The following is a 13,650-nucleotide window of genomic DNA, read 5'->3' on the forward strand; positions in this document are numbered from 1 at the left end:
GAATAAGTATGAATTGTACCTGTTTTCTGTTAGTAGAGTATAAAGATGAATATGAAAAAAGGGAAAAAAACAGTCAAAATATGTTCTATTCACTAGCACCTTTGTGTTATAGGTGCTGCAATAGAAATTGGTAATAGAATATGTTACCTGTGAGAAAGGGTATATTGGAATCAGGAAAAACTTTATAAGAGGGGTGTCATACACTGCATTTGGCTGGAAGATTCATCTCTGGATAAAGTGATCAGACTAAGAGAAGAGACATCCAGATAGTGGGATAATTGGGAGTCTCACAGTAAAATTGTTGGGACCCTGCCTGATGACCAAACTCAAGGTACCATAAGAGGTATTTTCTCACCAGAGCCTGTTGCCATATGTTGAAGCATGATGGTTGCTGATCTCTGCAAAGGTTCAGACTTCCTCTTCCTCTTAAGTGGGCCCAGCTTCTTCGGTTCTCAGCTGTAGAAGGGCTCATTTCTTTTCCAGCCTTCTCAGCTGCTCAGGACTCTGGTGTCTTCCGCTGCAAACTATCAGGTGAATGGCTCCATTCTCCTCGGGGCTTTAACTGCTTGAGCCTTCTCCTCTCTGTCACATGGCAGGACTGAAATGACCAAGTTCTCTCCACTTCCATATCTTCTTCCAGTCTTCTGCCATGTCATGACAAAGTTCTCTCCTCTGGCATCTATGGAGTTTTTCTATTTTCTCTTGTATTTTCTTCTGTGTGTCTTCAGTGAGGGACTTTCTATAAGCACACCAAGGGGGCAGGACACAACCCTGAGTTACGCCCTACTACTGATGTGATCAAATCAAAGCTCTAATCTTGATTTTATACAAAGGGTATCATGCCCAGAAGAACCATCAGTTTACATATCACACTGCTACAGGTTGCTTTCATCTTTTGGCAATTGTGAAAAATGCTGCTTTGAACATCGGTATACATTTATCTGTTTGAGTCCTGCTTTCAGTTCTTCTGGGTATATACCTAGTGGAAGGATTGCCAGGGCATATGGTAATTCTATACTCAGCTTCCTGAGGAAATGCCAATATGTCTTCCACAACGGCTGCACTATTTTACATTCCCACAAGTAATGAGTGAGTGTTCCTATTTCTCTATTTCTTCTCTAATGCTTAAAATTTTCTGTTTATTTAATAGTAGCCATTCTAGGCTGTATGAAATGATATCTCATTGTGGTTTTGATGTGCATTTCCCTATAGTGATGTTGAGCATCTTTTCATGTTCATTATAGCCATTTGTATATTCTCTTTAGAGAAATGTCTATTCATGTTGTTGCTTATTTTTTTAAATGGGTTGTTTCTCTTTTTATTGTTGAGTTATAAGATTTGTTTATATATTCTGGATATTAACCCTTATCAAATATGTAGTTTCCAAATATTTTCTCACATTGAATAGGTGTCCTTTCACTTTTATGACAAAATCCTTTGATTCTCAAAAGTTTTTAATTTTGGTTAGGTTTCATTTACCTAATTTTTCTTTCATTGCTTGTGCTTTAGGTATAAAGTCCAAGAAACCACTGCCTAACACAAGATCCTAAAGACGCTTCTCTACATTTTCTTCTTTTAATTTTTATATTTGGAATGAGATAGGGGTCCTTTTCATTCTTTTGCATAAGGATATCCAATTCTCCCAGCCCCATTTGTTGAAGAGACTATTCTTTCCCAATTGAGTGGACTTGCCAGCTTGTCAAAAATCTATTTGCCATAGATTTGAGGGTCCATTTCTGAACTCTCTTCAATTCCATTGGTTGACATTATCTATATTTGCACCAGCACCAAGCTGTTTTGACCACTGTAGCATTGTAATATGCTTTAAAGTCAGGAAGTGTGAGTCCCAAAAGTTGGAACTTCATTCTTCTTTTTCAAGATGTTTTTGGCCAGGTAATGTTGCCTATTTGTTTGGTCAAGCAAGCACTGGCCTAATTGTTACTATGAGGACATTTCATAGACTTAAATAATTTGTAAGTTGATTGCATCTATGGCTGATTAAATCTACAATCAACAGATGAGATTGCCTTCAGCAATGAAAGCTGTCTCATCAATCAGCTGAAGGGCATAAAAAGAGAAGTAATGATTTCAGCAGTCAGAAGAGTGAATTTTCATCTCTACTTTGGCCAGCCATCCTCTCCTGGGGAATTCTTCAAGGACTTTTATCAGAGTTCCGGTTTGCAGCCTGTCCTATGGAATTTGGACTTATTTATCTCCACATCACATGAGACAATTTATAAATCTCATAATACTTACAGATATCTCCTGTCAGTTCTGTTTCCCTAGAGAACCGTAATAAACCTTTCTTTGTCAACTGAGATGATCATGTTTTTTTCCCTTCCTTTTGTTAATGTGATATATTACGTTACTTGATTTTCTTATGTTGAACCACCCTCATGTAACTGGGAAAAAACATACATAACCATGGTGTGTAATTATTTAAATATGCTGTTGGATTCGATCTGCAATAATTTTTTTGAGGATTTTTGCATATATATTCATAAGAGAAATTTGTCTATAATTTTCTTTATTATAATATCTTTAACTGGTTTTGGTTTAAGAAAATGTTACCTTCATAGAATGAGTTAGGTAGTATTCCCCCTTCTTCAGTTTTTTGGAAGAGTTTGAGCAGGATTGGTTATTAATTTGAGGGGGATTGATTGGTAGAATTCACCTGTGAAGCCATCTGGTCCTGGGCTTTTATTTGTTGGGAGGTTTTTGAGGACTGCTTCAATTTCTTAACTTGTAATTGGTCTGTTGAGACTTCTATTTCTTCTAAAGTCAATGTAGGTTGTTTGTGTGTTTCTAAGAATTTTGTCCATTTCATCTAGGTTGTCTAATTTTTTGGCATACAGTTGTCCATAGTATCTTTTTATGATCCTTTTTATATCTGTGGAATCAATAGTAATGTCCCTCCTCTCATTTCTGATACTATTTATTTGATTCTTCTTTCTTTTTTTTTTTTTGCCAGTCTAGCAAAGTATTTGTCAATTTTATTGATCTTCTCAAAGAACCAACTTTTGGTTTTGTTATTGTTCTGTATTTTTTTTTATTCTCAATTTCATTTATTTCCCCTCAAATCTTTGTTATTTCTTTCCTTCTGCTTGCTTTGGGGTTAGTTTGTTGTTCTTGTTCTAGTTCCTCCAGGTGCGTAGTTAGGGCTTTCATTTTAGTGCTTTCTTCTTTTCTTCATGTTAAGGGTTTAGGGCTATAATTTACCTGTCAGCACTGTCTTTACCACATCCCATAAGATTTGATATGTTGTGTTCCTGTTTTCATTTGTCTCAAAATATTTATTGATTTCCCTTGAAATTTCTTCTTTGATCCACTGATTAAAAGAATGTTACTTAAATTGTTACATATATGTGGATTTTCCAGTTCTCTGCCTGTTATTGATTTCCACCTTTATTCCATTATGGCCCAAGAAGATGCTCTGTACAATTTCAATCTTTCTAAATATTGAGATTTGTTTCAGAACCATTGGGTCTATCCTGGAGAGTGATACATGAGCACTTGAGAAGAATGTATACCCTACTGTTTTGGTGTACAATGTTCTGTTTTTAAGTGTTGGGGATGACAGCTGGTAAGTGCATACAAAATATTTATTTTCCTTAATGAGAATTTAATAGATCTAGCTGGGAAGGAAAAAAAAACAGGAGAGAATAGTATACATATGGATGCTATTTAGAAAAAAAGAGATAAGTACCAAAAGAATCAGCTCAATGGTTTGAAAGAAGAAAAAATAGAAGCATTTGCACAGAAGAAATCCGATTTTCACAAAAAGCCTTACAGAATTACCGTATGTCACTGACTCTAACATGCCATAATTCCCCCTTTAATCTATGTACCACTAAGAAAAGAAAAATGCTGAAAACTTATTATAAAATGATCTCTTATACCTTGATTTTTGTTTTATCATTATTGAAAGAGCTCATTTAGTTTTATGTAGATATTTTCATGTCTCTTGTACATATATTTTTAAAAAATAGAAATTACACAAATTAGTCATAGCATTTCTAAAACTTTCTCACATTCAGAATCCAAGTCTTCTGAGTTTTGGATTTAGACTTGTTGATCTCTATATCTTTACGTCATCTAGAATATTAGTGATATTTAGCATCTATTCAGACTGCTCCAATATTGTGTTTTGTGTCTTCTTCCAAGCTGCTGACACCCATTCCTATCCTGCAATTTCTGATGCTTTCAAATCTTACTTAACAGAAAGCATAAATAAAAGTTTGTCATACATCACTTAGAACTCATATTCCTTCCTCATATGGCCCTTAAATGATTTGTTAAATAAAACATGAAGGAGTTCCATTGGTCCAGTCATGTCACCCCAAATAACAACCAATTTTGTGCAAGCAGATAATGATAACTATGTTAGAAAAACATCCTGGCTGACAGCATGTTAGAGGGTAAATAGAAGATGCCCTCAATAATAATATGTATCCCAATTTCTGACATGTTAAGACAAAAAAAAAAAAAACCACCCCACAATATCTTCAATACAAATTTTAAAACCTAGAGAAAGAAAGGGACAAGGAGGAGGAAAAGAAGAATAGAAGGACTATTCTAATAATCCAGACAAGAGTTTGCCTGAACTAAGGAGATGGAAAAAAGAGGATTCAAGAGGTATTTGGAAATTTGAATCAACAGGTCTTGGTATTGATGGAAAGCTGAGGATGAGGACACAAAAGAATAGAGTCTCTTCAGGGTTTTAAGTCATATACCTGTATAGGGAACAAAGAAAGTTTTAAGGGGAAAATTAGTTCAGTTTTGGATACATTCACTTTGAGTTTCCATTTGACATCTGTATAGAGATGTCAATAGGTAGTTGGATATAAATCCAGTTTCCTAACCTGCAGATATAAAATTTGGGAACATTAACATTTGATACTGCATGATATGAACCATGGGAAGCTTACTGAATAAAAAGAAAAGAGTATTGCATTGGTCAGTATTTAGTTACAGAGAACAGAACACATCACAGCTAGTTTAAGCAGAAAGGGATTTATTACCAAACATTAAATGACTTACAGCTATAAAAAGGAATGAAGTTCTAGTACACACTATAACATGCATGAACCTTAAAAGCATTATGTTGAGAGAAATAATCCAAACACAAAAAGACAAATATTATATAACTCCACTTATATAAAATATCAAAAAGCAGCAAATCTATAGAGACAGAATGTAGATTAGAGCTTACCAAGGGCTCAGGCAAGTGGGTTGGGGATGGCTAATTATTAGTCTTGGAGATGGGTGGGGGTGGTAGTAGCAGAACACTGTTATTGTAATTTATTTCAATGAAATGTACACTTAAGAATGGTTAAGATGGGAAATTTTATTCACAATAACCGAAAGGTAGAAACAACTTAGGTGTCTATCAACAAATGAATGGATAAACAAAATATTGTATATACATATAATGGAATATGATTTGGCCCTAAGAAAGAATGAAATTATGAGTCATGCTACAACATGGAAAACCTTGAAAACATTATGCTCAGTGAAATAAACAAAGCACGTAAGCACAAAAACTCTATGATATCATTTATAAGAAATGACTAGAAATAGCAAATATGTAGAGATAGAAAGCAGATTAGAGGTTACCAGGAGGATGGAGAAAGGGGGAAAGAGGGAGAAGGGGAGTGTTTAATTGAAAAATAATAAAATAAAATCAGAATGACAAAGAATGGGAAATTTTGTGCTTTATGCATGTAACTAAGTTAAATAAAATGGGGGGAAAAGTGAGTGGGAAATATAGACTGTGATTTCAAGGAGTTTACCCTCATTTTAAATTTTAAATAACCTTTAAGAGCCTGAGTTTACTCATCTGGTAAAATATATTTTACATACCTTGTAGGTTTGTTATAAGGTAATTGTGTGGTGGGGTTTTCACCACTACAGTGGTGATCAAATAAATGAATCTCACTTTTGCACCTGGGGTCTCCCCAAGCAACTCCTGGGTTTTGGTGTTTGGGGGAGCTCAATCATTCACCCCTTCATCCCTTCAAAGTTCTTCCAAATTGTGTACAGACTCATGAAACCATTGGGGGTCAAAGTATCAGCTTTATTAATGATAAAGCTGGAATGAAGAAAATAGTTAGAACTTGAGGCCAAAATGTCTTTTCCCCCGAATTGATCTTGTAGACAGAGGAGCTGCCAATTTTGACCTCTGCATTCGAAACTCCATCTCTGTATCTCCTTCCAGGGAACCCACCTACAACAACGGTACAAGACAAATGAAGATTAAATTAATGGTAAGACCAAGTGTTTCTTTCATAAGAGACATCTCCCCTCCTAGATGCTAACCTGTACCTCAACCTCTTTGACTCACTTCCATCTCCCATCCCCCAACCACCAAGTCTCTTTTCCAAGACTCTCAGTTTGGTGACTCAACTCGCCTCCCTCAGAAACATCCATTTTGTCCAATAGAAAGGTATTTTACTTGCTTAGGCTGCTCCAAGCAAATACCATAAAATGGGTTGACTTAAACAAAGAGACTGTTTTAGCTTACAAGTTTTGAAGCCATCAAAATGTCCAAATTAATGTATCATGGAGGTGATACTTTCTTCCCGAAGACCAGTTGCCAGAGATCCTTGGCTCCTGTCTCATTGCAAGGTATGTGGCGGTGTCTCCTGGTCTCTTCCTTCTGTTCTGAGTTCTGTTTCAGCTTCTTGCTTGCGGTGGCTTTCTCCCTCTTTACCTGAATTTCATCCTCTTACAAAGGACTCCAGTAAGAGGATTAAGACCAATTCTAACTGAGGTTGGTCTCATCTTAACTGAAAGAGCCTCATCGAAAAGTCCTACTTACAATGGGTTTACAGGCACAAGAATCGATTAGATTTTACAGCATATTTTTCCGGGGTACATACAGCTTCAAACCACCACAGAGTCTGTGCCACCACTCGTCCCATCTCATATTTGCTATCACAAGCAAAGCTTCATGATATCAGCCAGATGTTTGTCAAAGCTTCCTCTGCCAGTCAACACTGGTGTCTGAAGGTGCACAACAGTTGAACTTGGATTGGAACTGTGTGCAAGAGTGAATATGAGTGCTATAAACACAGTTCACTGATTCCAGTAGGGAGAACTATGACTGATTGTATTATCCATCCCCTAAGATAGAAACACTCCTTACACCAAGATGAACCAAACATGGTCTAATCTCAAAAAAAAAACAATTGTTCTCCTATCGGCATAGTGTTGCTCTTGTCCATCTGGAACAATGGACTGCATTTCCTGTCTGGTCAAACTATACCACAAAATAAACCGTGTCAGGTTTTCAATGATTCATCTCTTTACCATTCAGATGGAATGATGGCAACAGGGATATGCAGGTTTCAGTTAAACTTTTTCCATTTGAGTGAAATGGGAAGGGGCTGGAGAATTCCCAAATTTCCCTGCCACACTATGAATTCAAGTAACATACTATAGTGCCTAAGACACAAAAAGTAGATTTTAATTATTTTTTGTTTTTAAAGATGAATGGGTCAAACTCTCTCTACTTGCAGATGGCATGATTTTGTATATAGAAAATCCTAAAGAATCCACTAAAAAACTATTAAAATGAATAAATGAACTCGGCAAGGGTGCAGATACAAGATCAACATGCAAAACTTAATTGTGTTTCCGTAAGTAACACTAACAAACCAAAAATTAGGGAAACAATTCCATTTACAATAGCATCAAAAATAATAAAATATTTAGGAATAAATTTAACAAAAGAAGTACAAAATGTATACTCAGAAAACTATAAAACACTGTTGACAGAAACTTTAAATATAAATGAATGGAAAGATTGCTCATCTTCACAGATCTCATATTGTTAAAAAGACAATCCTCCCTAAACTGATCTACGAATTCAATGCATTCCCTAACAAAATCCAGCTATTCTCTTTGCAGAAATTGTCAAGGTGACCCAAAAGTTTTTATGGAAATACAAGGGACCCAGAATTGCCAAAACAATCTGGGGGAAAGGGAACAAAGTTGGAGGACTCGCACTCCCTGATTTCAAAACTAACGCAAAGCTATAGTTATCAAAACCAGGGTGGTACTGAAATAAAGATAGATGTATAGATCAATGGACTATAACCGAGAATCTAGAAATAAGTCTTCACACATATGGTCAATTGATTTTTTAAAAGGATAACAAGACAATTCCATGGGGAAATAATAGTCTTTTCAAAAAATTGTTTGAGACAACTGGAAATGCACATGCATAGGAATAACAATGGATCCCTGCTTCACACCATAAACAAAAAGTAACTGAAAATGGATCAAAGAACTAAAAAAAAGAGCTAAAAGTTCACAATTCTTAGAAGAAAACATAAATTGATGTGACTTTGGATTAGGCAATGGTCTCTTAGATATGACACCAAAAACACAAGACACAAAAGAAAATACAGCTAAATTGGACATTGTACAGTTCGAAAAACTTTTGTGCTTTAAAGGATACCATCAGAATAGTGAAAAGGCAATCCACAGAATGGGAGGAAAGTTTTGCAAGTCATATTTCTAAGAAAAGAACTTGAGTCTGTAATACATAAAAAATCTTATAACAAAAATAAAAAGACAACTAACCTAATTTTTAAAAGAGCAAAGGTTCTGAGAAGACATTCCTTCAAAGAAGAAATACAAATGGCCAATAATCACATGAAAAGATGCTCCCATCATTAGCCATCTGGGAAATGCAAATCAAAACCACAATGGGATACCACTTCTTACCCACTACAATGGCTATAATTAAAAAGACGTATAATTACAACTGTTTTTCAGGATGTGGAGAGATCAGAACTCTCATACACTCCTGGCAGAAGTATAAAATGGTGCAGATGCTTTGGAAAAAAGTCTGGCAGTTCCTCAAAAAGTTAAACCTAGAGTTACTATTTGACCCAGAAATTCTACTCCCAGGTATATACCCAAGAGAAATAAAAACATAGCCACACAAAACTTGTACATGGACGTTCAAAGCAGCACCATTCACAATAGCCAAAAAGTGGAAACAAACTGCATGTCCATCAACTGATGAATGGATTAACAAATGTGGTATAACCATACAATGAAACAATATTTGACCATAGAAAGAAATAAAGTACTGATACATGCTATATTATGGATGAAACTTGCGAACATTATGCTAAGTAGAAGAAGCCATAAAAGGGTAATTATTGTATCATTCCACTTACATGAAATGTCTATCATAAGCAACTCTATAGAGAAAGAAAATAAAATAGTTGTTTCTTAGAGAAGGGAGGGAATGGGAGGACCAGGGGTGATGGCTAAGGGATTTCTTTTTGTAGTGGCTAAAAATGTTCTAAAATTGATTGTGGTTATGGCTGTACAACTTTGTGAACAAATTAAAAACCAATGAATTGTATACTTTAAATGGGTGAAGTGTGTGGTATGTGATTTATATCTAAATAAAGCTTTTTTAAAAAAATGGGAATAGGCACTTTTTTAAAAACTGAGGAAAAGAGGTAAGAGCAGGAATGGGTATAAATAAGTTCATTGGTGGAGGACAGGAAGTTGAGGGCCTTACCAACTGAAAACCTCAACTTGCTCATTGAAACAGAAGACAAAGTCACCTAAGAGTTTATAATCAGATAATGGTATGTCAGAGATCAACACTACAGAGGTGATGCAATTCCAGGTGATGATAAGATCCGAAGTGTGCTGTGAGAGCGAGTGCAGTGGAGAGAGAAGTGGTGAAGGGCCCAGGAAGTCACAAGTGTTAATAATATGCTTTCAAAAATATTTGTTGACTTGAATAAGCGATTATGCCCCCTGCTCCACTCTATGAGAAAGCATAAAGGCATCAATGTAACCTTAAAAAAAATCTCAGAAATTGTAACTACATTTGCCTTTGATAAACCTCACTTTTATTGCACTAAATTCAGGGATGGGCATATGAGTTTGAATAGAGACTACAATCGAGCTACTTCTGGTCTATTGAATAGAAAAAGAAAATAGGAGTTCTCTACGTAGACCATGATTATGCCAAGAATATAAAAACTACTTAGGGGAATATATGTCCATAAATTTAGAAACAATAATGAATATACAAAACAATAAACTGTTAAACATCTTTACATACTGATTCAAGACTCACCTAAGGGAAGTGGATTTGGCTCAACTGATAGAGCATCTGCCAACCACATGTGAGGTCCAGGGTTCAAACCCAGGGCCTCCTGACCCGTGGTGAGCTGCCGCATGCACAGTGCTGAGGCACGCAAGGACTGCTGTGCCATGCAGGGGTGTCCCCTGCATAGGGAGCCCCACACACAAGGAGAGTGCCCTCATAAGAAGAGCTGCCCCACGCGAAAAAAATGCAGCCTGCCCAGGAGTGGCACTGCACACACACGGAGAGCTAACGCAGCAAGATAATGCAACAAAAAGAGACACAGATTCCTGGTGCAGCTGACAAGAATACAAGTGGACACAGAAGACAGAGCTAATGGGCACAGAGAGCAGACAACTGGGGCGGGGTGGGGGGAGGAAGGGAGAGAAATAAATAAATAAATTTTTAAAAAAGACTCTCCTCCTTTGTAGCCTCAGAAGAAACTCACAGTATTAATCCTAAAGGTCAGAAGAGTCAGAAGGAAGGTGTCTGGGAACCCTATAAGGACTTGTACCCCTTACCCCACCCCTGATCCATACACCTCAAACACCAGCTGGTCTTCAGATCCCAGAGCTCAGCCTGATTTCTTTCTATACAGGTCATCGTTACCTCTTACCTGTGGGGTCCCTACACACTTTCCATCTCAAAATAAGTTTGGAGTTGAGCATAATCTGCCTGCTTCTCCTGCTGCCAAACCAGGCTCTCTCTACAAGAGTGCACCCATGTGCGTGTGTGCGCATGCACACACACATGCACACACACACTAGCAATGAGAGTTCAAAGCAGGAAATAGAAACCAGTCTAGTTCTTTTAAGCTCAAAGGAATTTAATAAAGGGAATTGGGTGTTTACAAGTTAACTGGAGTGGCTGGAAAAGCAGGTTTTAGGCTGAGCCTCTAGAAAAATAACTGCCAGAACAATAAGAACTGATCCTCCAGGCAAGATACTATCTCTGTGGCAATGGCAATCAAGAAAGTGTAGAATCAGGAAGCTGCCACTGGAACTTTTGAGTTTATGAACCTACAATCATAGCTCTGATTTAGAGATCAGAAAATTCGGGTCAGGAAGCTACCCTGCTATACACCTGCCTTTCAACAACCATGAAGCTAATGGCTGGACACAGAGATACCAGTTCAGAAAAACCCCACACCCAGATCTTGCCTACCAGCATGAAAACAGCCAGTAAATAGGAGGAAGATGGATTCTGCTTCACTTCTGCTTTCTATGCATAAACACAAGTGTCTATAATCAGTACAACCAGGAGAGTCAGGGAAACCTGATTTCCAGCTCTCCAGACTCTACAGGTAAGGAAGACACCCAAAACAGATGGAAATGGATGCTGAGTGCCCATCAGCTATATCCAACACACACACACACGAACTACCTCAGATGATATTAACAAGATTATTGGCTCTTTTTTTAAATATGAACTTTCCTGACTAATCCTCACAAGACATAGCAGACAGGAGACTCTATAAATGACAAGCATGGAGCATTTACTACGAAATTTCGCGTGGGTTGTAAATTCTGGCTTACTGTAGAATCCCTGGTTTCTGACTCTATCTGAAAGGTTAAGTGGAAGTTTTATGGGTAGCCTGACGCTTTTAAGTCTCCTCAGGTCCAGGCTCACCATTGCTCACTGCTACTCTGTAATAAAGAGTCAGATTCCATGTTTGATGTTTGACTACTAATAGCTTTCAAGATCTGCCTTTCCCTTCCTTTCCCTTCTCTCCCACATCTGGGCAGGCTGATAAGAAAGTCTGGGTGCTCCCTCTTTTGACACTGATAAGAAATTCAAAACATGCAAGCCTTGGCCAGCAAGAGTAAACCTTCAGTTCAAGATAAAACCCCAAACCAGTCTCCCCTCCCTGCTGTCTTCAAGGTATTTTTGAATCTGCTTGGGAGCCTGCCTTACTCTCCCTAGAAAGCCTCATTATGTGAATAATAAACCTTTTCACACCCTTTTGCTGCATGTGCGGCACCATGTCTCTATATCCAAACCAATTTTCAGTGGGAGGTCCATTCGCCTCTTTAGGGTAGTCACAGCATGATCCACACCACGACCTCCCACCCCAATGGTCCCATACCTTACTTATCTTTGCTCCCTGATGGCCCGTTTTCTCAACCTACAGATGCCATCCAGGCAGAATGGTGTCTCTTTGTCCTAAATGGGGAGCTAGCTCCTCTGGAGGACAAGATTGGATGAGACTCAACTTGCTAGGGTTCTGTTACACTAGGAATGGTCCCCTCAGAGCACTTCCACAGGAGTCACATTCACCTTTCTTCCACTGCCAATGTGAAACTCTCTCCTTACATAATTTCATCTGGATATGCAATTGCTTGCTGCTGTCATCTGTGGCTACTGTTCACTCCACCCTACTCTTCAGGAGCTTTGATACGTGGCTTAGTGCCTTCTCCTCACCCCAAAATTCTTTAACCTGGGAACAGGAGTTCTGATAGCCTCACAGTTCAGGAACACTTAATCTGAATGACTTTAACCTTGTGAACTACTAATGTCACCATTATTTCTCTCATCACTGTTTTCTTTCCCTGCCTGACCAAATTTAGACCTCTTCTGCCACCTATCCTGTCCCAAACTTTCATCTCAATACTGTTTATTTTGACTAGAATAAACTGTCCTTAACATCTTCATCCAGATAATTCTTTCTTAGCCTACCAGACTCTGCTCTAAGCATTCTCTTTTCTATCAGGGTTGCTTGCCTTGCAACACTTCCATTGTCCCCATTAAAATAAATAAATAAAAAATAACAGGGATTTCAAATTGGTAATCTATAGACTGAGTCTGGCTAGAAATTACATTGCATTTGGCCTGCAGAGGGTTGTTTTTTTTTAAATAACTTTATTTCAACTTCAAAAAACAAAATAGCAGACAAAAGACAGCTTAACAAATTATGGAAGGATTACTTTTTAAAATCCTGTCCAGGGAAGTGGATGTGGCTCAAGCGACTGGGCTCCTGTCTATCATATAGGAGGTCCAGGGTTTGATTCCCAGGACCTCCTGGTGAAGGCATGCTGGCCTGCCTGGCGAGCTGGGCCGAGTGGAGAGTTGGCCCACATGGAATGCTGGACCACATGGAGAGCTGGCACAGAAAGACGACACAATAAAAAGAGACACAGAGGAGAAACAATAAGAGACGTAGCAGACCAGGGAGCTGAAGTGGTGAAGAGATTGAGCACCTCTCTCACACTCTGGAAGGTCCCAGGATCAGTTCCCGGTAGAAGAACACATAGCGAATGGACACAAAGAGCACAAACAATGAGGGGGAGAGGGGAATCATAAATAAATTAATAAAATCTTTTTTAAAAAAATCCTGTTCAGGCACCTTTATCTTATCCAGGTTCAATCCCCAATTACCTCAAAAAAAAAAGTGTAAATTCTTTATTCAATCCTAAAAACAAAATCAATTATATCTCCAGTGCCCCAAAATATGAATAAATGATCACAAATTAGTTAAATGGCATGACTAAGTTCTCCTTATTAATGAAGAAAGTGAAAAAAAATGC

The sequence above is a fragment of the Dasypus novemcinctus genome, chromosome 5, assembly GCF_030445035.2.
Source record: "Dasypus novemcinctus isolate mDasNov1 chromosome 5, mDasNov1.1.hap2, whole genome shotgun sequence".
NCBI lineage: Eukaryota > Metazoa > Chordata > Mammalia > Cingulata > Dasypodidae > Dasypus > Dasypus novemcinctus.